Raw genomic sequence first — 26,467 nt, 5'->3', positions numbered from 1 at the left:
AACGACGCGTCCGTCAGGGTGCATGGCTCAATCACATATGGATGAATAGAAAAGAAGGGGCATTTATAAGCTTCCGTGCTGGCCACGCCTCATGGGAGGTCCTTGAACGCAGCATGCCGGCCAGTGACGCAGCAAAGAGGCGTGGTCGTGACTCTCTGTGTCACTTACATGTAGTTCAGTTTGGCTTTTGGAGATAGTGTGAGTAAAAGATTGACCCAAGGAAAACAAAACTGCAGGAAAGGTGTGTTAAAGCCGCACCTGCATCACTCACACACTCTGAGGTCTAAACCTGCAGTCAGACCTGTGAAGCCGTTTGGATTCAGCCGACTGTGAGCTCAGAAAAAACAGCCCCTATTGTTCCTCGCTGACCTTGTGAGGACTCTAAACAGTTGGCCCATTCCTGAACACTTGTTATTCAAATTCTGGCTCTCGCAACCGAGTGCCGTCTGCTGCCGGGACGCTCACCAAAAGACGTGCAGAGCGACACGCAGCTGGTGGAGCCACAGTGAGCCCCCACCGACCCGCAGGAGCCACCAGATTTAGACGGTTCAGAATCAAACAAATGTCTGGTCAAATAAAATCTGAGGGAATTTAACAAAATACAAAGTATGAGGTTAAATCTGTTTGCTTTGTACAAAGGCAGCTGAAAACACACATGGTTTTGGTGTCATTCCAGATATAGTGTAAGGTCACCTTTGTGATAAACTCCCAAAAAGTCAATGTTGTTTAAGGTGTATGAGGCAAAGTCTGAGTCACGCCCTACATTCACAACACTGCTTCTCTAGTTGAAGGAAAAGTTCACCCAAAAATTTAAATGTAGTCTTTATCTGCTCACCTCATGTCGAAAGTCCACCAAACAAAAAAAAAAGAAAGAAACACCTGCAGTGGAGATAAGTTTTCCCTCAGAAAAAGATTTTGAAAAACAATTATATGACTATTGCAAATACAAGTAAAGGCAGAGGAGTTAAAGGAACAGTTCCCCCCAAAATTAATCATTATCTTCTCACCCTCATGCTGATGGAAAGTCAGGTGAAGGTTCGTAGTCCACAAAACTTTTCTGGAGCTTCACAGCAAAACAGTGTGGCAGCATCCTCCTAAACAACTGAAGTAGATGGGGACTTGTTTTAAAATGTAAAAAAATGTAATGTATCACATATTACTAGTTGCTATCCTTTTGCGTTACTTTCACCAACATAACCGCAGAAGTACTCTCTACTATAATATCTTTAACCATCATTCAAAATTGCATTTAGATTAGAAAAAGACAACTTCACTGCAAAAACTTGGGCTTGGAGCCATATCATAATCACTTAATGTTGGGTGGTAACACATTACTAGACACAGTAACTGTAATAATACTGGAAATCCTATTAGAAATGAATATATTACTTTGTTACTGCTTAAAGTAATACAACGTTTACCCCAGCACAGGTTGTTCAGGAGAATCGCTGTTTTGCTGTGAAGCTCCAGAAATGTCTTGTGGACTTTGAAACTTCACCGACTTTCCATCAGCATGAGGGTGAGCAGTTAAAGACTGAAATTTAAATTTTTGAGTGAACTTATCCTTTAACTCCTCTGTCTTTACCTCAGTTGGACTAGTCGGAGAGCTGTTTTTCAAGAGAAAAACTCATTTTCCACTGCAGGTGTTTCTTTGTTTTAACTCTGGCACACAGGACATGAGTTACCTCTCTGCTTTGTCGCTCCTGACAAGCTCTTTTATTCACCTTTTAAAAGTGTGCATAGAAAAGGCGTCTAAAAGCAAGCATAAGAAACCAGGCAGAGGGGGCTGTCTCTGTGGCCTTCATTCTTCTCCGATCATCCGCCTCTTTCTGCCGAGCTTGCAGGGCATTCGTCCCACCTCGGAAACTCTCTTTGCTCCTTTGGACTCGTGAAAACAATGTCGGTTGTTAAAGTTCTGCAGCCGTATTAGCTCCAACCTCCCCCTCGCTTCAGCCTTTTGCTCGCTCCACTGACACCGATAGAAAAACACTTTCTTGTCCCTTTTGAACACAGCTCCACTTCATCTTTGAGCTCCCCCCCCCCCTCGAACTACTGCTACTGCTGAATACCAGTGAGATTAAACCCAGTTTTCTTCAGACAAGCCCACTTCCTCACCACAGCGCCCACAAACCCACAAATAAACACCACAGTGTGCTTGATTTTACCCCTGATGGTATCAGCATGTTGGGGGATCTGCTATTTATAGATCCTGCCTATACAAAGCTGATTATGTATGATGAATATGGCAGGTAAAGAGCGCCACAACTGTCCAGAAAACAGTGTCTCTTTTCATTCTTTGATACACAACAGAGTGAAAACACATGTGCACGACGAGCTATAACCTGATACTCTGCATATGGATCCAACGCAGCATGGAAGACATTAACTCAAAGCCACATCGCTGGCTTTTATTTTTATATTTCAGTCCGTCTGACATTCCTCCGGATGGTTCTCTGAGCGTTTGAAGCTTTTGTTTATTAGTTACTGATTCAAATATGTGTCCACTGAATTCCAGTCTTTCATATTCTAATCTAAGATGCCGCTGTGGACGATGAGTCTGAGACCTCCCGCAAACTAAACTCTCTTGGATCTTGGATCATGTTCTTAAAGACATTTTTCTCTTTAGTGCTCCTTAATATGAGCTAATGCCCAGAGATCCTTTATACACTCCAACCAATCCTTGTGATGTCTTGTTGGTGATGTTGAAGCACTTTGTTGTTAAATATCTGTCTTTGATTGTAATTGTTGTAATGTGTTGTGGTGGTTTTTGTTCAACAATTGTCACAGAGACAAAAATAATTTCCAAAAGTATAATAAACTAAATGAATATATCGAAAATAATAACATACATCCATATCTCATGCCTTCGTAGGGTCACATGAATATTTCAGGACACCTTCTCAAATGTAAAATCATACTGCAAGAATATACTCAATATAACTACATAGTTCATGTCAACTTAAAATGTTGAGTTGAGTCCGCTCAGCTCATTAAATAAACACCCCGGTCAGAAAAGCCACCAACACTCACCAACATATGGCTTTTGTCTTCAGTTGGAAAGGGAACAATCGCCATTCATTCCTGGTTAAAATGACTTTTTCATATTTATTGGTTCCAGCTCCGTCGCTTTCCTGTGATGGAAACATGACACCTGGGTGGAAACACTCATTTTTGAAGTTTTGGATGCTGGCATGCAAATTGTTTTCTATTCGTCCCTGTTCAAGCAACACTCGAACAGCGTTGAGTTTGAAAGAAAGATTGAAGTATAGCATATAAAAGAGTAACTTCCAAAAAACATCGTCACTGGCCTTGGTTCTGCACATCTTCTTAACAGAGGTGAGAAAGAAGCGGGATGGCTCACTTCTTTGTCCCGAAAAAACGTGCCAAAAACTTCCAAAAGCTGTGCGAAAGGAGTCAATTGCCTATTTATCCACGTTCAAAGCACCCGCATATATACATATTACAATATATAACTTTGGTGTAAAAGTGTTTCATGATTTTTGAAGTTAAGGACGTTGCCGAGTTATTAGCAACTCAGACATTGTTCAGTCGGCATTGAATTTGGAAGAGAGACTGAAATAAAAAGTAAAAAATAGTAACCACCGTAAAATATTAGCCAACTCAACGGCTGGCGATGGGAAAGAAGTTAATTGCCTATTTTTTATCGGTTTACTCACATAAAAGAAAAAAAAACCTGTATATGCACTGCTTTTGGTGTAAAAATGGTGCAAGTCTCTAAAAAACAAGATGAGCATGTTAGCGGAGTTAAAACTCGTCAGACACCCTCATTATTTGTTGTTTGTCAAACATGATGGATTCTTCCTGCATGTCTAGTATTACATGTCTGAGTCTACATACAAGAGCTATACTAAAGTATAAATGGTACTACCCTGTGGAGATCAGTGGGAGCTGGGTGACGGGATCAGTCTTCAGTTCTGTTTATTTTCCCAGTATGGACACACTAGCTCTGATGGGATTACAGGTCACACCAGAAGTGAGAGCCGGGGGACCGGGCGTCCTCCTCAGAACTCGGCTTCAGTTTCCCTCCACATGCAACTTTAGAGGAAGCTCTCCGAGGACGAGGACCGCGGCTGAGAACGCTTCAGCTGCTCCCAGAGACAAATAAATATGACCCATTCTTATTGATCTGCGGGGAGAGTTCCCATCAGTCTGAATCGAGCTCCTTCAGGTGAACGTAACGAGCCGGTGAAACAGAGAATAAGACCATATTCTGAGCTGAGATAAAGGAAACAACACCCCAAACACATCCCACAGATATTGTAGGAATCCCATATGAATGAATGGACTCCAGGCAGACTCACATACACACAGAGCTATGTGGAAACAAGCTGTCAGCCTTGAAATCAAAATCCTGCTTTTGGTTTGCAACTCTCAAAGCTGAATGCAGACTTGATTCTCCAACTGTAAATGATCAGCCAGGAGCTCAGGAGCGTCAGGTTACATGCTGGCATGCCCAGACATGTCGAACATAATTTCCTCTATTCAATAATTGGAGCTGTAAAGATCATCAGTCAGAAACAGCAGCCTTGTTAAATCAGATGAATATTTGTCTTTGTTTCACAACAGCACGGACTTCTCTCCACACTGTACAAAACCACTTATTGTTGCTGGAAACTAGATATTCACTGGAGACCCCTCAGGTTTATATTTCCACTAAGAGCTCACTGAGCTCAAGGGACCTCTAAAAGCCGTTGACAACTTTGAGTTATTTCCATATCAGAATGTAAATTTAAGAGCTAGGAGGTCGATGGTTGTATGTCCCAAAATCAGCCTATGAAAAGGCCCCTTGTGTCGGGTTAAATGATCATTTTTCCCGACCAATGCACAGTGTCTTTTTGTCTGTAGGTACCTTGCTGGGACAAACAATGGGAGGTCCAGCAGACAAAGAGAAGACACAGGAGCCATTGAGGTGCTTTAAATAGTTCTCATCGAAATGCATGAAATGTGTGAGCCATTGAAGAGGCACTGTGCATAATCAGTACTTAATCTGAGGTACTTGAAGACGTTTGGTCGACGTCTTGCCAACGAAACTCGCTCTGCGAGATGTATGTGTGCTATGAGGGTTGATGCTATATCACCTGACTTTGGATTGGTCAACTCTTATAACCAGAAAAATGCTGAATATCTGATCCGGTAATCGATCCATAGTATACAGTAAATACTACATACATGCAAATATATTTATAAATGACTTGAGTATGACTTTGTTTTTCTGTCATCACAGGACACTAAATGCAGAGAGTTTGTTGGAAATGTAAAACATCCATGTGGGATTCGGCTGACTCTCGGTTTGTCGGAGGATGTATCAGTAGCGATGAAGTTTACTCTAAATTTCTTGGCTAAATAAACGAGCTCGGCGCTCTGAGGCGAGGGAGATCTCTGCTGCCGAGGAGAAAAACACGACTCTGCAGATCCAATGAAAACAGGAAACTCGCGGCTGGTGGTTGATGTCCTATTTTAAAGCAGCCCCCCTCCCGTCATAATTGTTCCCTTTTTCACTCTCTTCTCCATAACCAGGCGAACACAAGCCATTTGCATAACTGTTCAGACCTGCTCGTCACCCCCTGGTCTGCCCTACTTCCACTCTGTCAGCCTAATGCTTCCCAGCACTCTCTCTTTGTGCCGGCTCTTGTTGTTCTGGGAGCATCAAATGATCGACACATTAAATTAGGAGGACTCTAGTCTAGTCTGGTCTCTTAACAGCCTCACAACTCCAAACATACGATGGGGGAGAGTGGCTGTGTGTTGTCTCTTTTCTCACCAGAGTTACAGGCAGGGCTTTATGTTGTGAAACATGAAGAGGTGCAGAGATATGATCTGTGTTTGTGTGTGTGTATTATGGTGGAAGAATAGGGCTGTGGGATCTGATACTGTGAAAATGACAGGGCAGTCTGATGTGTCAGACTCTCACGGGACGGCAGGCAGAGCAGAGCTCCGGCTCCGGTGGGAAACTGCTGAGGTTTCACTCACGGAGTGTTATGTGGGTGTTGCACGCATTGTGTAATTTCTCTCTCTTTTTTTTTGTCCCGAAGGAGATCTGAGTGGCTGCAGACATTTTAGGGGTTAGTGGTAACAACCACAATGAAAATGACTGTCTGAAATAAAGAAGTTAAGTACAAAAGGACGATCACCAGTTCTTTACATCCCCTTTTGAATAAAACTGGTTTCTGTGGAGGATCTGTTCCTCATCCAACTTCATTTTTTGCCCTGTACTTTGTAAGGGGGTATAGCTCAGTGGTAGAGCATTTGACTGCAGATCAAGAGGTCTCTGGTTCAATTCCGGATGCCCCCTAACCTTTAGCAGGGGGAAATATACACAAATACTGCATTCTGAAATACACAAATGTGTCCTTCAGTGTCGTTACACACTTGGAAGGTCCTCTCGAGCAGTGGTCTCACTGCAGCTTGGCAGCCATTACACCACTGCTGTCTCTCAGCTTAATATCTGAATTTGTTTGACACATACTGTAAAAATATACAATCTCAACTGTCTGAAATAAAGATCACCACTTCTTAGATTCCCCATTTGAATAAAACTGGCCTCTGTTAAAGGTCAGTTCCCTCTCCTAAACAGAGTCAGTCTTGAACTTCCTGTACAATTAGGTAATGTAAAGGGGGCATAGCTCAGTGGTAGAGCATTTGACTGCACATCAAGAGGTCTCTGGTTCAGTTCCAGATGAAGTTCATCACAAAGGAATCCATAAGCAGAAGTCATTAAAGATACACATACTGTTAAATGACAAGCTGTCTGCTCTGGTTAGGTTTAGGCACAAATACCACTTGGTTGCCATCATGCTTTGGTTTATCTGGATCTGTCACAGCTGTAAATTGTCCCGAGGTCATGTTAAAAATATCCAGTGTTTTCATGCTTTATATGCTCGAAAAGCCATCTATGATCATTCCTTTACCTCTTTTACTACTAGTATTTTTTGTGGGGGTATAGCTCAGTGGTAGAGCATTTGACTGCAGATCAAGAGGTCTCTGGTTCAATTCCGGATGCCCCCTCACCTTTAGATTCACAGAGATGAACTTCATTGAAAGGGATCTGTAAGCAAAAGTCATTAAGCTGCATTGTTGTGGAAATATACAATAGATGAATTACAGATACACATGCTGTTAAAATACTGAAACCCACTGAGGCTCATAAAGTTGACAAGTTGTGTGGTCTGGTTAGGCTTCGGCACAAATACCACTTGTTTACTGTTATGTCATTACATCATGTTTTGACTTATCTGGTTATGTGCTGTTAAAAATATTCAGTGTTTTCATGCTGACAAAGCTCAAAAAGCCATCTATGATAGGTATTACGTGCAAATTTAAAATATCTGTGGGTCATTATTTTACCTCTTTTACTACACACAAGTTTGTGGGGGTATAGCTCAGTGGTAGAGCATTTGACTGCAAATCAAGAGGTCTCCAGTTCAAATCTGGATGCCCCCTAACCTTTAGATTCACATAAATGGCTCTATGAAAAGTCAGAATCACTGAGCTACATCTTTAAGATAACACACAAGAGTGAATGAAAGATATACATATCACAGTAGCACACTTGAGTTTTGACAAAGTTGTACTTATAGTCTGTTTAGGTTTAGACACAAAAACCACTTGGCTAGGGTTAGGAAAAGATCATTTTTTGCTCACCAGCTTTTGTCGACAACTAAACAGCTGGAAATAGTAGGAAAAAAAATGAAAAAAGAGTTTTCAGTTGCCGATTGTCCCAAACTCTCAACAAAAATATCTGTTTTTTTGCCAAAAACACAGCTGGAAAATGTTCCGATGTGTTCATGTGCCAGTGGGTCATTATTTTTCTTCCTGTAGCGCTGTTAATTCTCAAGGGGGTATAGCTCAGTGGTAGAGCATTTGACTGCAGATCAAGAGGTCTCTGGTTCAATTCCGGATGCCCCCTGATCTTTAGATTCACAGAGATGAACTTCATCGGAAAGGAATGCATGAGCAAACATCATTAAGCTGCAGTGTTGTGAAAATATACAAGAAATGAGTGGATGACTTAAAAAGCAGTGATGTATGCAGCTCATTGGCAGGGTTCACTGTTAAAAAGCTTCTCTTTTGTGCAGGAGAAATGAAGCAGAAATGTTTATCTCGTTCTGTCGCAACAAGCTGTGAATTCTCCCAACGTCTGGTTAAAAACATCCAGTGTTTCTGTGCTTACAAATGTAGAAACGCCATTTTGAGCGGTCATCTTTTGCTTGTCAGCCGTCTCACTGAGCTGTGTACCACCGCCATTCCCACTCTAATACTGTATGTGTATGTGCTATGACACATATTGTAGAAATTATGATATTACCTCTACTTCTTTTTCTGATCCTTGTAAATAAGGGGGTATAGCTCAGTGGTACAGCATTTGACTGCAGATCAAGAGGTCTCTGGTTCATATCCAGATGCCCCCTCAATTTAAACAGAAACTGAATTACTTCTTTGTAAAGTATACAGACATTCCTGGAAAATCACCTGATGTCAATTCTAGGTGCTGTATCTTAGCCAACTCGACATGTTTCAGTTTCTTGAAGACGTTCCGCCTCTCATCCAAGAGGCTTCCTCAGTTCTAACTAACTGGAGGCTTTTAAACTCTGTGTGGCAGTGTCCAGACTTTAAACAACTGCAGCTCCCCTCTGGTTAGTCCCCAACATCTGCATCTGCATGGACATGCTAAAACACTGCTACCATGACGGGATGTAGCTAGCTTAGCGGCAGATTTGACTAAAGATCAGGAGGTCTCTGGTTGTGCAGAAGTCAAGCAGCAGTTTTAAAAGTTAACGCAAGGAAAGAGTAAATAAATTAAAATGAGACGTTATTGATGTCTTGAGGGGAAGATAATTAAAACGTATTATTAATCTTAAAGCATTTTGTACTATCTTGACCATTAAAGGACAAAAAGAGCATCATTCATTGCCGCAAATTGCTCCTTTGTTGATTCTGGTGGCTCTTTGACCACAGGTACAAAGGCGAGGAGACTCCTCTGGGTCTCTCACTTCAGAGTGTCCCGTTACTGGATCTGTTTAGAAACCTCCTCACTTCCCGCTCCTCTGGGCTTTGTGGTATCCCGAAACTCAACCACTGCAGACATTCCCCGTCAGGAGAGGCCTGAATATTTCTGATATGCTTTAACACAATGTTCTCCTATGATCCTGTGAACAATGACAGATGGGTTAGAAAGTCAAGGTCAATCATGTCTGCAAGACACTCCATCTGTATCTATTTAGGATTTCAATGTTTGTCCATTAGCAACCAGCGGGATTAATCATTTACAGAGGATCGAGGTTAATTACCCCCTCTTTTTTCAACCTTTTACTTGTTGTTTTTATGACTCATTTGGATTTTTCTTCATGTTTTTCTAATGCAGAGTGGCAAAGTTCAATAGTGGCTTATTGTTTACTGAGAGGGAGCTCCGCGGGGAGCAGGGTGATATACAGCAACAGGGGAGGACTGACAAATTAAGGAGGCATGACAATGAAACACAGATGTGAGTGAAGGAGAGTTTATGACTTGAAAACAGCGAGAGATAATATGGTAAATGCTCACTAATTGTCAAAGACATTCTGTTAATTGATTGAACATGCAACAATGAGAATCAAAAAGTTGGAGCAGATGTTTTTCCTGTCCTTTATGTTTATAAATGCAGATGTTGCCATTTTTTTAAATCTCCGAAAGCTGTTATTTATTTTCGTGATCCCTTAATTGCAATTAAAACTGGCGTTAAATGACAAAAATTAAAGGATAGCAGGATTAAAGGCTATCGAGGCTAAGCAGGGCTCGCCACATGTCGTATTTTAACATACCGCCTGTCAGAAAATCCGCCGTCGTTACAGACACGCACGTAAACACTCACCTTCTTCCCAGACTGTCCAACCTGGTCAGCTGAGGGAATCCGCTCATTTTGATACCGGGATTAATTCCTGGCTCCAGTTTTGGCGCAACTCCAGAGCAGCTTCCACCCCACAGAGCAGCAGTTTATCCCTTGTGGTGGGTCCAACTGGTCTGATCCTCTCATATTAAATGGATTAGCGGAGGCCTTGTTCTACTGTCAGGAGCTTGTGAAAGGAGCAGGGATTTAGCATGTTGGCGCTTTTTTTTTCTGACAAAATTTTCAAACTGTAAATGTAAAATCATGCTCTCATTGAAAGTAAATCTTCCAGCTTGTTCACACTGAGTGAATATCTGCGCCCTGGTGTCAGAAACACGATTCGTCGCTGACCTCTCGGAGTGTATCAGCCTTGTTTAGCCCTTGTAGTATCCGTGGGAAACTGTAGCATTAGCACTGCTTACAAGCTTTGTGATTTCCCATGGGAGACATCCACGACAGGAGCAGGTTAGGCTGGGCCCTCAATGCTGCATTGCATGAAGAGATCACGTTACAGATATCTGGAAAAATTACATGAAGGGTTTAAGGTTCGCACCAAATTGCATTCATTCTCGGACACATTTAAGCAGAGCTCCGCTGCTTTCTTTTGCTGCTCCTCACGATTGAGAACCGAGGGTCTCTGCGGTCACCCTGCACTTCAAACACAGTTACTGTTAGATCTCCCGCTCTGCCGGTCTTTGAGTAGACGGATGGCAGGTGCTCCTCCCTGCCTGCGCTCTTGTATTAATCTCCTTCAGAAGGCAGCCGACCCGTCACCCTCCCAGGCTTCCATACGGGCGCCACACTAATCACACTGTTTAATAGGAGGTCGTCTGTGTCCGAGCACTCACACCGACACCACAGATGTCCTGAGATCAGGCTGGGCACAAACAGGCCTGACCCCGGATCAACCCTCCAGGACCAGACCTGCACTGATACCGCCTCAGTGTGGATCTTTTTGATGACTGTATTGCTTTTTTGGCTCACTAATAAACGATTTGAAGAAGAAGTAGTTCTTTGTAATCCCCCTTGATTCATAAATGTGTTTAGTTTATTCTTAACTCTGGCAGCCAATCATCAAACTTAAACCTCCAATGTCAAGCCAGGGACCACAGGGACATTTTGCTGCCATCTTTGTGGCAACAAAAAAATGCTTATTTTTGTGGGGGTATAGCTCAGTGGTAGAGCATTTGACTGCAGATCAAGAGGTCCCCGGTTCAAATCCAGATGCCCCCTTACCTTTAGCAGGGGCTGGATATTTACAAAAACGAAATTGTCCCAAACTCATACATGCGTGACATGCTACAGGTGTTGGAGGACTTTCTGGGACCGTGGCCTTTCACACTAATACCATCTCTCAGCTCTTAAATGTCAACATCACTCTTTTAAAGTGTCACTGTTTGGCAAAAATGTACAATCCCAGCGTTAAATTTTAGAATATTATATATTATATATAGTACAAAACAACACATCCCCATCGGGACAAACCTGGTCCCTGTGAAAGATCCTTCTTGAACCATCAGTACTTCATTTTCTGCAGCCAGCTTTAAAGGGGGTATAGCTCAGTGGTAGAGCATTTGACTGCAGATCAAGAGGTCTCCGGTTCAAATCCGGATGCCCCCTGACCCTCAAATGGAGTCCAATATTTGCACAAATGGCTTCATTTGAAAGCATTTAGTGGGCAAGAATCATTGAGCTGCATCACTGTGAAGTTATGCAAGAAAACAATGGATGAATTAAAGATAGACATGCTGAAACACTTCAATGATGTATGTAGCCCATCATTTGAGTGAAAAGGACTCCAGTAAAAATCTGTCTTTTCTTGCACGAGTAAAACATTTTCAGAAATGAAGCCATTTGCTTATCTCGTTACGTCGCAACAAGCTGTCAATTCTTACAAATGTTCAAACGTCGTCTTTTGCTCGGCAGCCGTCACACCGAGCTGCCTGCCACCACCATACCTATGCTTATACTGTATATGAGTATGTGCTGACACATATTGTAGAAATTATGATCGTTCGTCAACTTCTTTTTCTGGGGTTTCAAATAAGGGGGTATAGCTCAGTGGTAGAGCATTTGACTGCAGATCAAGAGGTCCCCGGTTCAAATCCGGATGCCCCCTGAACCTTTAGGTTTGCAGAATTGACTTCATCAGAAACAGGTAGAACCACTGAACTGTGTTGTTGTGCAAATGTACAGAGAAAGATTGAATGACAGAAAGAAGGCAAAGGCTAGTATGGTCTTAAAACACTAAAAGTAATCCCACATCTATCCAAACTCCCACTTTGTTCATATTGTAGATGAGCTTTAAACCCTTCAACATGATCTTAATATGCCTTGAGATGCCCTACAACTCTTAGTCAGAGCCCACACACGTGTGTCCCATCACAGTCAGACAGTCTTGGTCATGTGATCTACAGTGAGCCCCCTCTTGCTCAGCTGGACTCGGCCCAGTGTCAGTGTAGTCCTTTCAGCGAGGCAGGCCCGGCCCCCCGATTGAGGCCACACTTACTCACTGGCCCTTTCCCACAACCTCCAGGCACCTTGGAGGAAGTCATCCATGCATAACTGTGCTCCTTAATCAAAGGCTGAATGTAGAAGTTGTCCCGGAGGTTGGCTGCTGCGAGTGCGGCATTAGCAAAGCACATGCTCTCCTTTCAGGAGGAGACAATGCCGCCCATTGTGTCCGGCCACAAGTGTCTATTTTGATTTAAAGGGGGATCTCACGAGCAGATAGACAATGATGAGGGAAGATCTCTGAAGAACACACAGGATACGTTCAGGACGGCACACCACCAGAAAATTAACAAGCTCCTGTGTGGCGGCATCATCCTCCAGATAACAGACGCAGCCTCCACCACAACTGATACCAGAGATACCCTGCAGAGTAATGCCCTCTGTAGCTGTTTTGACAGACTGAACTTATCTCTGTTTTCAACTGATGTAACAAGCTCCACTGGGCCTCTTAGAGATGTCAAAATAAGAGCTTAGTGTGATAAATGGACGAGACCTCCGGATCTCTGGATTCACTCTGATAGCAGCATTACTGGTCATTAGTGAGAGACACACTGGGCAGCCATACAGGCTGATAAATGTCATGAAATCAACTCAAAATCTAATTTAATCTAATTAATCTGGAGACTGTCGCAGTGGATGCACAAGAATAAACCAGACGAATCTTAGACAGAAAGAAATGTTGTCTTCGTGTTCGTCCCACCTCCTTCTGGCCTCTTCACGGCTTTATAAATAGCAGTGACCCATCTTTAAATAGGACATTGCTTTGTCTATTGTCTTTCCATCCATGTGCTGTCCTGATCACTGATGCTGAAGAGCTGCGGTAAACATCCTCTGACCCCCCAACACAAAACTCTGACCTCAGTCACAACACGCAGGCCTCTGTGTTGTAGGAACGGGCTGGAAAAATTGTGGCTGAAATTTTCATTTTTAAACATAAAGTTATGATAGTAGAAGTTCAAAAAACGTGAGCTGAGTTAATAAAATGTGTGTGTCGCTCAAAGGATTAAGCCATGCCATGCCAGCAACCACAGTCCGAGACTGTGTTTCAACATTCGTAAGCGTGAAACCGCTGAATGTTTTTAAGGAGACCTTGGCACAATTTCCAGCCATGTTTGTGGTGACAAAAGCAGGTATTTTACGACAAACGCGATCTTTTCCTAACCTTAACCAGGTGTTTTTTGGGCGTAAACCTAATCAGGTCAGAAGAACAGCGTTGTCACATGATAAAATTGAAAATTGAACCTAAAGAAACGTAAAGTTTGAATATTTATTCTGGCGATTGGACTGACGGGTTGACGTCATATGACGAATGAGGAGGCTGTTCCTCCTCACTTCGATTGAAATGTTTCAGACGCAAGTTTCTTTTCATAAAATTTTAATTTGTTTCAACGTTAATGGAAACAGCAGCAGCTTAAGAAGCGGGAAATAAAACATGGTTTCTCCTTTCAACATGATTAGACTCAGCATCAGACTGTTTAAGAGGAGCCTTTTAAAAGGATGTTTAGGGGCTCGGACCAGGGGGTGTGCTGGAGTGGTGGCTCGCCATTCTTCTCATTATCCGGCTTGCCATTTTCATTGGAATGAAGGCCATCTATCAGGAGCCCCTATAGGTCCTTTCAGGGCTGAATAAAAGGATCACTGTGAACAGACCTGTGTATGGGTTGCTCAGACATGGGAGACAACAGATGTGTTAAACGCAGCCCGCTCCCGCACAAAAAGCCCGGAGAGTCGGGCTGCGTGCTCTCTAATGGGGAGGCAGCTTTGTGTTAATTGGTGAATGGAGTCGGTCAAAGCTGCTGCGTGCTTTTAGTGAGCACATTCGAGGAGGAATGCCACATCATAAAGAGGACTTCACTTCCCTCCAATTTCTTGGAGGGAAGAGCCGTGAAGAAAAGGCCATAAAATTGTTACAAGACCTTTAACCAAACTGCACCTTCACATCCCACAAAAACCTCCTCAGTGTATCTTTATCTGGGGGCGAAACTACAGCAGGAGTTTGGATAAAGCTGAGCCTTCACCTAATCACCACCACTAGTCGGGCCTTGTTAAACACCTCCCTCAAAACCTTCAGAATAAGCAGATTACTCACTCAGAGTAGAAAAAGATGGACTTTAAATAGATGTGATGTAAAATTCCAAACATTTTAAGACCAGAAAATTGTGAATATGGTAAAAATTTTAATAGATATCCTGATGAAACTCCTCCCGTTGATTACTTACAATAGACAATATTTTTTGTATGACATGTTTTCTGATATTTTAGGTTTACGGGCTGTCTATTTATTCCCAGAACAGAAATCTGAACTAAAATAAATACTAAAAATGTGTTTTGGATTTTTATTTTCCACAAGTGTGAAAGCAGACGTATTATCAACAGATTTGCACCAGGAGAGGCAAACCAGGCAAACGTTTGGGACCCCTGATGGTCACTCATATAAACTCCCTATCAAGGCACTATACGGTAATTGTTCTTGTTTTTCATGTTATTTATATTGGAAAATTCTACTAATGTGAACAGTGGAAACAAAAATTTAAAAAAAGGTTTGGATTTTCCTGATTATAACATAATGATGTTGAAAGCTGGTTGCAGGGCCCCCTGGGAATTTTTGCCCCGGGGCCCCAAAAGACTCTAGAAATGCCACTGGTTGGAAGCAAAATAGCCCCAAAACTAAAAATTTAACTCAAAAAATGTTTTCACTTGTAGTGTCTCCCCTTAAGTTGAAGTATTATCAGCAAAATGTATTAAAGACATCAAACGAAAAAAGTATCTTTTAAGGAGTGTCATTTTTTTGTCATTTGTTCCATTAGTTCGGTTTACCAAAGCATTAGCAGTAAACATTAAGCTGGTAATGATACTGGTGATTCTGGTGGAGGGTTTACTACTTCATCTCCCACCCTTGCCTCAAATGTTTTTTTGTCTTCCATCAAAATTGCTCTATTTTGCCTCAATGTTTCCTGGTTGCAGACAACAACAGAAAACATGGCTTTCCAAAACTGTGAGTGCTGCTGCACGCTCACCTCCTGTATCCAGGAAGATCACGGCTTTCTGTCCCAGCACAAACGTCTCCTTCATCTACCCTCTGGATTTCCTCATCAACACACTGCTGCTCATATAAAATATTTTGTTGATTTCACCCAAACACAGAGCGGTTTAATTCAACTTCTGCACCCTCGTATCGGTCTGTGACACTGAAGGGAGGGGGAGCAAAGGTCCCTGCATCAAACCCTGGAGTCTACACAATGGGAGCTTGGCGTAGACTGCCCGAGGCGAAGCCATCTGCCGCGGAGAGAGTGGAGTCCCTTTGTCAGCTATTGTGGAATGCGGAGGCAGATTGATGAGGGCCTGGTGATTCCTTTAGGGCCTGGTGAGGCAGCAGGCAGAGCTGCGAGCGAACAGACACCACAGGGAACTCCCTCTCCTTCTGTCCACACATTCGGCGGTCACGTGACGGAGTTGCCAGACGCTACAACTCGGGAAAATGAAAAAGGGAAAGTGTTCTGAGAAGCTGATGTAATGTTGTAGGACAGCCGATCATTTTTTTTTTTTGTTTCTTACTCAGTTAGTGTAATAATTTTCTCCTGTGCCATGTTGTATAAGAATGCCCTTCAGGCTGGATAGTGTGTCCCTGCCTGGATGCTGACCTCTAACCCTCTCAGCAGGTGTGTGTTGGACGGCCTTTATTGAGAAAAGCCCGTCCAGAAGCTCTTTTGGAGTGGGTGGGTCGGGGGTTGGAGGACAGGGCAGATGTTGTATGTGAAATCCCCCGGGGAAAGTGTGCCGCCACAGAGGGAAGGGGTCAGGGCAAAAGGGCGGATCTCTAACACAAGCAACACAACAGACCGCTCTGGTTTCCATGGCAGCGTGCTGCATCACTAAGCCGTCTTTCTCCGAGACATAAAATATGACTTTAGGCTCCGGGATCAGAGACAGAATGAGGCTTTATTCTGCTTCTGATAGCAGAAAACTCAAGAATCAGATTCACTTTCAACAAGAACATTTACAGCTGAATTTGACTTGAGAATGAGATCAGTTAAACAGGAAGACAAACAAACAAGCAGTTAGGTTTCATGAAATGTAGATATCAAAATCAACTCCCCTTTGTGTGCAGCAGTGGTGGAATCGAAGTAAACGTACTCAGTTTTGAGGTACTTCCTTCGTAGAAAAGAGAAATTGTGGCTTGAAGCTAATTGAAAATTGAAAAAGGCTCAATTTTTCATGGTAAAACGAAGGTCAAATTACAGCACGAAGGAAGTGCTTCTGCCATTGCACAACCAAAACAGGAAGAGGCATTGTTTTCCCTGGTCGCTGTCCCCAGGTGCGACTCCCTGAATACTGCCTGGGGGCAGCACCTAACGCCTTGCATCACACATAGTGTTGTGTGCCTGAAGCGCATTTTCGTCTGCTCGTATTGGGTGTCTCGTCGATTTTAACTTCAAACAGAGATGATTTTTTTTATTTTTTGTTATCATCACTATTCCTGACTCATGTTAAATTAAAACTAAATGTTCACTTATTTCAAATTCAAACCACGATCCTTTCCTAAATCTAACCAGGTAGTTTTACTGCCTGAACGTAACCAAACTGAAAATATTCTTTTAAAACACCTGAAAACAATAAATTCACTGCGTAAAAGTCCATTAAACAAAAATATGTTATTGAGGATCTTTAATATATCACATAAAGGTCTACTTTTGCAGAAAACTTCTCATGTTACCACCCAAATGGTCTTACAAGGCAGAGAATCCCTTCCGATATACATAGATGTGAGGTCAAATACAGAAATTATTGAAAAAAGGATGAGTTAATCGAACTGCTTAATGAAAAAAATGTATCCTATTTTATGACCTGCAAACGGAGCTGTCAGATAATGTAGAGGAGTAATAAGTACAATATTCTCCTCTGAAAGAGGAGTTGAACTATAAAAGTAAAACAAGATGGAAATAATCATCTAAAGTATCTCAAAACTGTACTTAAACGTCTGTAGAACAATATTTGCGCATCATTCCCATCATTCCTCGCTCCCCATTGTTTTTCATATGTTTCTGCAGATCACACAAACACAATGCTAAATCTCGAACCGATAAACAACGACTATAATAAGAAGCTTTAATGTCTGGGGACGGTTTCAGCCGCGGAGCTTCAAAGCCACAGGGTGCAGCAGAAATAAGATGGAGATAAAAAGCACAGCTTGTTGTCCTGAATGTTTACTGTAGCTGGACTGTGAGTCATTTCCTTTGAGGTGACGACTGCGGAGGAACGCAACGTTCTGCTGATGTCTTTGATCAAAAGCCCCGGCTGCATCGGGTTATCTCAGTATGCACTAAACAGGCAATAAACCTTTGAATTCAACTGGCTGAAGGAAAGCTGGTCACATCCTTATTGCAACCAACTGTTAGGCGAGGTTTTCATTCAGTATACTGTAGGTTGAATCCTCCCTCGGCAGGATTATGATAACACATTGCTGCCAAGCTTGTTAAAGAAAGTTTACCATCCAAATTTTTACACAAAAACGTTTCATCATCTGACCTTGAACATCAAAGCTCACAGAATGAACGGCCATAAAGGACATGATAAATCTGCAAACTGTTACAGAGCTATAATTAATAAACAGCACTGCACCGCAACACTAAAAACGTTGTTCCTCTCAAGCATTGCCTAAAGGAAGAAAGAGCTTGAGAAATCACACAAAATGTTCAGCAGAAGCATTTTTAAGATACGTTTACGAGCAGAAAATATTGCGCAACAGTCTCTGTGGTTTTTGTTCTTGCTGACCTTGTCCGTAAAACACCATTGTTCATTCTGCCAGAGGTCTCTACAAAGAGCCCCTCTCTGCGACAATGCTCGCAGGCCAAATGCTCGCCTCTTACGGGAGCCGCCAGTCCCATGATGCATGACATTTGTATAACATTACCGGGGTCACAGCCCACGGTCAACATGATCCCGTCGGATGAAAGAAAGCGAGTCAGGGCTCTGGACAAATCTTGAACTTCAGTCGGCATGAAGAAAGCACAGGTCAGATCATACTTAGATATGCATCTTCAGCCAATGGGTTGGCCATAATGTTTGAAAAGGTCTCCTCAAAGTAGAGCTATTGTTGAAGGATCTAAAGGAACTTCACAAAGAGTTTCATATCATGTCACTAAATCCATCAAAGGATTCAGGAGAATGTTCTAAAAAATACTGAATTATTTCATTTTAAAGCACATTTTGTTTCTTTTTGCACAATGAAATACTCTCGAGCTCTCTTTTTCATTCTTTACTTAACGATTTATGTCGCTTCTCATTTTTACAAGTGAGTGCAACGTTATTAATGCCTGTCCGGAAACGTGCAGCGGTATCCCCATATTTAATCGATCGTCATTCATTTTTACCATGAACCCATATTCAATGGGTATAATGTTTACCATCTTCGTGCAACATGTTCCTATTTGGCAGTAAACACAAAGTACACCTAGGACCAAAAATGTATATGAAGGTGTCACCAAAGTGTCTGCACCAAATGTCATGGTTATCGATACAATACAATATAATAGAATAAGTTACAATACGATACAGTATAATATGGTGCAATATACATTATCATATGATATAATACAATGCAACTTTATCCATCCGATAGTTGTCAAGACACGTCACTTCAACTTAAATGTTGGCTCCAGAGGACGTCAGATGATCAACAGAGTCAGCAGGCTTCATTCTTTGGGGACTGTGAGTGTCTGTACAACAATTCATGGCAATCCATCCTGTATCCTGTAGATATTTCAGTCTGCACCGGCAAACCAACATGCTACTATCTGGCTCAAAAGGCAACACACAAGAGGGTGACTCACATGGAAACAGGTAGACTCAGGGCTGTGTTAGTGTAGGTCAGTTGTAGTTTACAAGAACTTTGTTTATGGATTATATTAGACAAGAATGTGAGCAAAACAATGTGAGAGGAAACTACGTTATTACATGGCCCATTATACAGTGGCAAGTATTGAACACCGTGAGCCTAAACAGATCCACAGATAGAAGGGAAATTCACTCAAAACTTAGGAGATGATAAACAAACTTGACTCTTTCTCTTCACAAAGCCAAAAGATAAGCTCCCTGTCTTCTGCCAGAGAGGATACAGGTACTGTCGTACCTCCATGAGCCAACACAAACATGGAAACCTCATCACTGCCTGAGCAGAGGTTCAGGGAGGAGTCCTTTCCTCTCCACGATTCTCCCTCTGATTAGCAGGAAAGGGTCATCGTCCTCTGACATCTCTTTGTCTCTGCAGTATTGACGGAAGACATCCTGATTTCCCAGGTCATCGCCGCCGCTTCATTGGTCTCAAGTTGGCTTGGCGTGGCTCGCCCTGACCTGAACGCAGTCACATCTCCAGGAAGGAGTCCTCATTGTGATGTTACCTTTGTAGTCAAACACTGTCCTGGATATTTTTTCCTGTAATATCACCAAAATACTTTCGGCTCAAAATAACATATGATAGTGTTATTGGTCTCTAGTAGATAGCAAATATCAATCAGCCTGTGACCTGTCTTCATATACAGTTTTTAACTACTCTTGTTCTGACTCCCATGTAGGCACCGTTATAGATATCTGTTCAGATATATTTAACATCTGTGGATGGTCGATGCCATGAAAAACATGACATCAGCCAACTTTATCTTCTGCGAGCCAAATCCAGCAGCAGCCTGGAAATAACATAATACAAATCCTGCAAAGAAATCACAGAGGGACATCATGTATGGAAACGATGGACGTCAGTTGGAGGGTCTTCAAAGCCTCTGAGGACGTTAACGCTTGCCAAGTCATGCTGTAATGTTGTTTCTGGGGTGCTTTGTAGATGACAAATGGCAGTTAAGATTAAAAATCCTGTCTAATTATACTGTTTTATGTGGCTTTTGTGAGATTTAAAGGCAAGTTTACCCCTATGACCACATTTTACAACTGCTTATTTAAATCCTGTGGCTTTTTCAGTGTCGTTTCATGCTTTCGTGGTCGTGTTGAATGTAAAATCCTCCAGCGGAGCGGAGCTTTAAAAAGAAAAAGGCTTTTTGAGAAGATTCCCTGAACATTATCTCAGATCCCGCCTGCGTGTTGGCGTAGATTGGAATAACAGGACAAACAGAGAGTAGGATGTGAGCAGCCCAACTCTGACCTCCATCTGCACAGTTTCCTCTCCAGTCTCCATGGGTGGGACTCCCCCCAGGCCACTAAAACTCACACATATCTACTGTTCAACAATCATGTCTCAAATTATGCGCTGCTATGCCTTCTCAGGCCGGCTATAGTGTTTCTCAGGGTGCTGAGGTTAGGGACCCTCGTTGTCGAGAGGGTTTGTTGCAGTTGGGCTGCTGCCACCCCGAGATATTAATCTGCAGTCGTGGAGCAGGAAATCAAAAATAAGCTGTCGAACACACTGAATTAGTGGAAACAGCTAGATAATCCACTTTCCCCATAACAATAAAGTAACAGGCATGTTTCTCAGAAAACATCTCAGCGCTGAGATCATCTAGAAGAGAGGAAAGTCGTCTTAACGCAGAAAATAGTGGGAAGTCGAGTCACTGGCTGCTTTAATTTAAGCAAACAGAACGGTAGACAAAATTAAAAGTTTGCTTGATTTCAGGTTGAAACGGAAAATTTCCCAAGATGGCAGTGTTTAAAGGCACAGTTCATAGATTTTCATCTGTCTACAAGGTTTTGGTGTGAGTTGCTGGATCTTGTAGAGATATCTGCCTTCTCCTGATTATAATGGCACTAGATGGCACTCTGCTTGTGGTGTTCAAAGTGCCGAAATATATTTAAAAAAACTCAACAGTGAAGTCTCTTTCCAGATATCATGACACAGTTACTCAAGATAGACCACAGACATTGTTGTGAGCAGTTTCATGTCAGAACTATTTTCTTTCAGCCAAAATAAACCAGCAAACAGTACAAACGTGCAGGACGAGAAGTTCATGCTCGTGACAGCGCAGGATGTGGACATAAATATCATCCTCCTCAGCGGAACTGTAGCATCAGCAAGTTTTCGTCCACGAGTAGATGCAGTGATAGAGAACACAAAACTGCTCACAACAAGCTCTGTGGATTATTTTGAGTAACTGGGTCATTAATTTCTGGAAAGAGACTTTACTGTTGACTTTTTCAAATGTTTTTTTTTTTTTTTTTAGGTGGTTTGAGCACCACAAGCTGAGTGCCGTCTAGTTCCCTTATATTCAAGAAAAGGCTGGTATCTCCAAAACTCTTCAACTCACACCAAAAACAAATCTAGATGCATAATTAGGTGACAGGCGAGAGGAAAAAGGGCCTATACATCTAAAATACTTATATTTAGTATGTTTGAGTTTGGGGTGAGCTGTCCCAGTGGTGCATAGTTGAATGCAACATCTGCATGCTAACATGTGCCCAACGATTATACTAGCATGTTGATGTTTGCAGATATAACCTTTATCTTATTCACAATCACAATGCTAACGTTTGCTAATTAGCACTGAAAATAAAGTATGACTGAGGCTTATGGAAAAATCAGCAGATCTCCAAAGTCATTAGTCAGTACATCGTCTGGGAACCATGAGTAAACACTCAAAATCCTGTTCTAATCCTTCTAGCAGACGCTGAGGTCTTTAAGAGAACATTTCGTCTTGCTGGAAGCGCTGCAAATAGTACTCGCTGTGCCTTCAAAGTTGTAAGAATTGATCCTTTATTGACCTTGAATATCTGTTGCAAATTTAATGCTGATCTTTTGATGCTGTTGAGACATTTCAGTCTGGAGCAGAGCACTGGACACACAGACCTAGAGGCATGTTGTGAGCATGGCAAATATTTAGACATCTGGCTATCTGCAGCAAAATCTCTGAGTTTTTTTTGTTAAACACTCCTTTTTTTTTAAATACAGCAGCATGAGGGCATGGAGACCTGAGTTTAGCATGTGGCTTGAATTTGCTTGGTTGGCTCACTTGCCAGCAGAGTGAAACACTTCCAGCCTTTATGGAGATCGGCGCTTAATCTGATGCACCGCTCATCCCCTCAGGAAGTGTGTGCACCAGTGCAAGCAGAGGAAGTTTACCCCTGCTCCACAGATCTCTGTTTATGTTGGGGCCACCACGTTGGGTTGTAGAGCAGCGCTGATTTTTTTTTTTTCTCTTTCCATGTGTGTGTCGTTAACAGAGTCACTTTTTTCCACTTGATAAGTGGAAAGCAAACAAATTGATTCTGTTGTTATTGATGAAGTGCAGGATGTAGCTCTTGGATTTACCACAAAGATGCGTTTGATGAAAGGGAATCCTCCTCTGACTGACTCTGAGGCAATTTATTGTCATTACTGGAACGATACACGGATTCTGTTTGGACAGTAGGTCAACTTATGTAACAAGTGGACCGTCACTGAAATCACATCTGTGCCTCGAACAGAGCCAGTGTGCAGGCTACGACTTTAGCGATCAGCATTCCCCCTTAAAAGAACACAAAACTTTGAAACAGGTTCATGCCAGAACGTCAAACAGCTGTGACATCAAGCAAATTAAAGGAGTGATGTGTAACATTTCTAGATCAAAATGTCAAAAAATGACAGGTCCTTCTGTTGTCCTTCTGTATCTTCTGTTCAAACCCAGAGAAATCCACAATTTTACTCAAGATAATGCTAAATGCTGTTTCACTTGAGATTAAGACAGATTTAAAGGTGCAATATGTAAGAATTGGCCACCTGTCAAATCCATACTCCCTCTGACCCTCTTGCCAAAGTAACTGCTGCTAACTGTAGCTGCCCTTAGCTAGTTAGCCCAGTTAGCCATGCAGCTAGCGGTTAAAACTGGGCGCTCTGGGACCAGGGGAGCTTTGGACTAGCCAGTTAGTATGCCAATTATAGCAGATATCTCTGGGACACATTACGCAGACATCATAATGTCAAAACTGCTATTTATTCACATTCTGTTGATAATTGTAGTTCAGTTTTGAATGTTTACAACTAAACTTCCAACATATAGCCCCTTTAAGTGCCCCAGGGACAAATCTGAGTTGTCACTTTGTCATAAAAGTCTAATAAAGGGGAAGAATGCCAAATAAATGTCCCCTCTCGCCCTGTCCCCCCTGGCACACACTCCGTGGTCATGATGCTTTCTTTCTTTCCAGAGACACCCACTTTGGTCAATGCCTGCTTTGTGGGAGGCAAATAAAAATGACAGTGTGTCACAGATTCAAATCACAACACAACAAATATAACGCTGTTCTAGCCTTACATGACTGATGATCTGATTTATGATGAAGTACATCGGCCATTAGCTTTTTCTATAAATGGCTGCATTTAGGCTCCATTAAGTCTGTAAACATAAAAGTATATTTTCATACAAGTTACAAAATGCCATTTCGTCCCCAGAGGCGTAAACATCAGACTTTCCTCTCTTTGAATTGTGGTGGTCTCGCAGATGCAATCTATCTTAAGATAAGGAGGTTCGCTGTTTGCTTTAAGCGGAAGAAAAATGTCCCATTTGTTTTTTCTTCTGAAGATTGTTTGGGATTTGCTCTTATCTCCATCATGTTTTACGCGCGGAGGTGAAACAGAGATGTTCAGGCAGCCAGGCACACAATGGCACGAGGTTATCGCTCGTGTCGCAGTGAAAAACCTCCCTTCTCCTCTGTTTCTCAGGGAGGGGGTCCCTGCCCCAAATTTGTTTTGCCTGCAGAAGAGGTATGTCAGCCCAGGCCATAACTTCCACTGAGGACACGGAGGTCGTGATCTCTGTATGAATGGACGTCTTCATTTCCATTTTTCACACAAAGACACCATTTAGTATATAAGTCTGCTCAAGTTCTTGTAGTCGGACTTTTAATGGAAATCAGTTACTTAAAAAAAAGTTGAGCTGAAATGATTAATGCTTTTTTTTTTTTTTTACCATTTTTAATCAAATCCATGGTAGTCCTGCGGTTGTTTACGGAGTTTAGCTGCTGTTAGACTTTCACCGCTTGCTCTCTTAGTCATGCAGCTAACGTTAGCAGTCCTCTTAGCTGCCTCACATTAGGGAGTAGCAGTATCTTGGGGTAGCGTAGAGCCAAACCTCAGTACTGTATTCCCTGTCATCAAACTGGCAGCCGTCGGTCTCGGATGCTGTGTAAGGTTCCAGTCAGGCTGTTTTTGGCGAGCCTGTCATCACTCAATTGTCCATGCTCACTGGGAGCTGCCGGTCAGACGGAGTTGGCTACCTTGACATGTAGCTGCATGGCGGGGGCGCGTAACTGACATTGACATTGCCAACACTACTGGCTGCTGACCTTTTATGCAGCAAACACCTAAATATGCAGAATCAAATAACACTTTGCCTTCTGTTTCATGCGGGCATAAACTGCACAATTGTCTATTGTTATATAAAGCTAAAAATCCAACGTTGTTTCTGTGATGTTCCCCTTTTTCTGTCAGTGAAAAGTCGCAGGATTCACCAACAACAACATCTTTGTTCTATAAATTTGGTCCAACTGACATTTGAGCCTTGTACAAACTGAAAAACATCTAGAATCTCATGATTAGGGGCAGATTTTTATCATTACGCATATTTGGTTCACAGTTTGTTGTTCTGCCAAGCTGGAAAAACATAAAATATCTTCCAGATTTCCTGCATCACAAAGTATATTGAAACCAAACGTCTGCTGTCAAACTCTGTGAGGTTTGAGCATGTTTCACTCAACGTATCCTCCTTAAAGCGAAGAGTTACAGTAACGTGGCCATCAAAGTTAAATGAGGTCAAATCTGTGAGAGATCTTAGTTAGAACTGAACACACCGTTTCTCTTTACATTGTCTGAGATCTCCATTTCCTTTCTCCTGGTCACACACTGATCGTAAGACCACAAAGACAACAGTTTAAAACACACACACAGTGATCGGGTGTGCTCGCTCCATATGATCTCTCCTGTTCTCTCTTCAGCAGCAAAACATCCTCATTTTTCTCTTCATATAGAAACTGGTAATGAAACAGATCATTGTGACACTCCCTTCACTTCCTTCTCTTTATGTTTGCAACACACAAGCGACAAAAGATTTGGAAATACATCCTCATTTAACTTGATCGTCAGGGTTGCAGAGAGAGCTGCCACCAACAACTTAAGTTTCACTTCTTTTCTTAAAGGGCACTGCTTTCACACATGAAGTTCACAAAAATACATATTGTTCCTCTGATCTGGAGCACTGTTGTTGTGTTTGGAGATATCAGCCATAGAGATGTCTGCCTTCTCTTCTCCATAAGCTTACATTGTGACAAAAGAAGCTGTAAAACGGTGGATCATTTTTTTGAGCGTCACAACCCACGTGGCTCGTTTGACTACCATAAGATAAGCCTTTCGGTCCCATAAAATTGGGAATGTCAAGAGGAGCCGCAAGATTAAAAATAATTTTATTTCTATTCAAGGTAGTCGGGCGCTAAACCCTAAGTTAGCCAGCTATACGTCCATGGCGTTCATGCGTTAGTTAGCTAGCCTCTCATATATGATACATTGATATTTTGGGTGAACTGCCCCTTTAAAGACAACAAAAACAGTACTTTAGCTTCTCAAAGCAGCTGTGTGGCTTTTCAAATTTGAAAAAAATAAGCTAGTCAGATTTCAAATTCATGTGTGCTGAGTTTGATGGACGCAAACATTCAGGATTCAAGAATGACATTTTTATTGAACTGCATTGTGGGAAGTGTAGGACTTTATAGAGGTGGAATACCAAATAACTGGAGTGATTCTTAAATAACGTGTACTGTGGTGGTAATATACAGGGCCCAGCTAACCAATTATGTTGAACATCGTTACAAGAAAACATTCATCTTTACAAGTTTTATCACTTTATTCAGAATGTGTTTTATATATCAAACAAGAATTTAGTCTTTTGTGTTTTTAAATAACGGAATAAACACTTTTTGCAGTGTTTTAAGGTATCACACAAGTCGCTGAGAGAGGTCTTTAGATGTGTCCAATGTGTAACTTTTTGTCAGTATCGAGAACATTTACCTGAGGTGGAACATTTTATCTTGTAATTTCAAATTCTCATTAAGTATTGGGAGTCATTTGCTGAGAAAATGTCGAACAACAGAATTGATAATCCCAGTTAT

The 26,467-nt window shown here is 42.1% G+C and overlaps 8 non-coding genes across 8 annotated transcripts; all 8 read left to right on the top strand.

Annotated features, from left to right (window-relative positions):
- Window positions 1-6,241: 6,241 nt before the first annotated feature.
- Window positions 6,242-6,313, top strand: trnac-gca (transfer RNA cysteine (anticodon GCA)). The gene has a single exon. It is a non-coding gene; the product is annotated as a tRNA-Cys (tRNA).
- A 641-nt stretch (window positions 6,314-6,954) lies between these two features.
- trnac-gca (transfer RNA cysteine (anticodon GCA)) lies at window positions 6,955-7,026 on the top strand. Its single transcript has one exon. It is a non-coding gene; the product is annotated as a tRNA-Cys (tRNA).
- A 363-nt stretch (window positions 7,027-7,389) lies between these two features.
- Window positions 7,390-7,461, top strand: trnac-gca (transfer RNA cysteine (anticodon GCA)). The gene has a single exon. It is a non-coding gene; the product is annotated as a tRNA-Cys (tRNA).
- Window positions 7,462-7,855: 394 nt separating this feature from the next.
- trnac-gca (transfer RNA cysteine (anticodon GCA)) lies at window positions 7,856-7,927 on the top strand. Its single transcript has one exon. It is a non-coding gene; the product is annotated as a tRNA-Cys (tRNA).
- A 430-nt stretch (window positions 7,928-8,357) lies between these two features.
- On the top strand, window positions 8,358-8,429 carry trnac-gca (transfer RNA cysteine (anticodon GCA)). Its single transcript has one exon. It is a non-coding gene; the product is annotated as a tRNA-Cys (tRNA).
- Window positions 8,430-11,044: 2,615 nt separating this feature from the next.
- Window positions 11,045-11,116, top strand: trnac-gca (transfer RNA cysteine (anticodon GCA)). The gene has a single exon. It is a non-coding gene; the product is annotated as a tRNA-Cys (tRNA).
- Window positions 11,117-11,431: 315 nt separating this feature from the next.
- On the top strand, window positions 11,432-11,503 carry trnac-gca (transfer RNA cysteine (anticodon GCA)). The gene has a single exon. It is a non-coding gene; the product is annotated as a tRNA-Cys (tRNA).
- Window positions 11,504-11,930: 427 nt separating this feature from the next.
- Window positions 11,931-12,002, top strand: trnac-gca (transfer RNA cysteine (anticodon GCA)). Its single transcript has one exon. It is a non-coding gene; the product is annotated as a tRNA-Cys (tRNA).
- Window positions 12,003-26,467: the final 14,465 nt, after the last annotated feature.

The sequence above is a fragment of the Pagrus major genome, chromosome 23, assembly GCF_040436345.1.
Source record: "Pagrus major chromosome 23, Pma_NU_1.0".
Lineage (NCBI taxonomy): Eukaryota > Metazoa > Chordata > Actinopteri > Spariformes > Sparidae > Pagrus > Pagrus major.
Note: the sequence above shows the minus strand (reverse complement) of the source record. Positions and strands in the feature narration are given on the sequence as shown.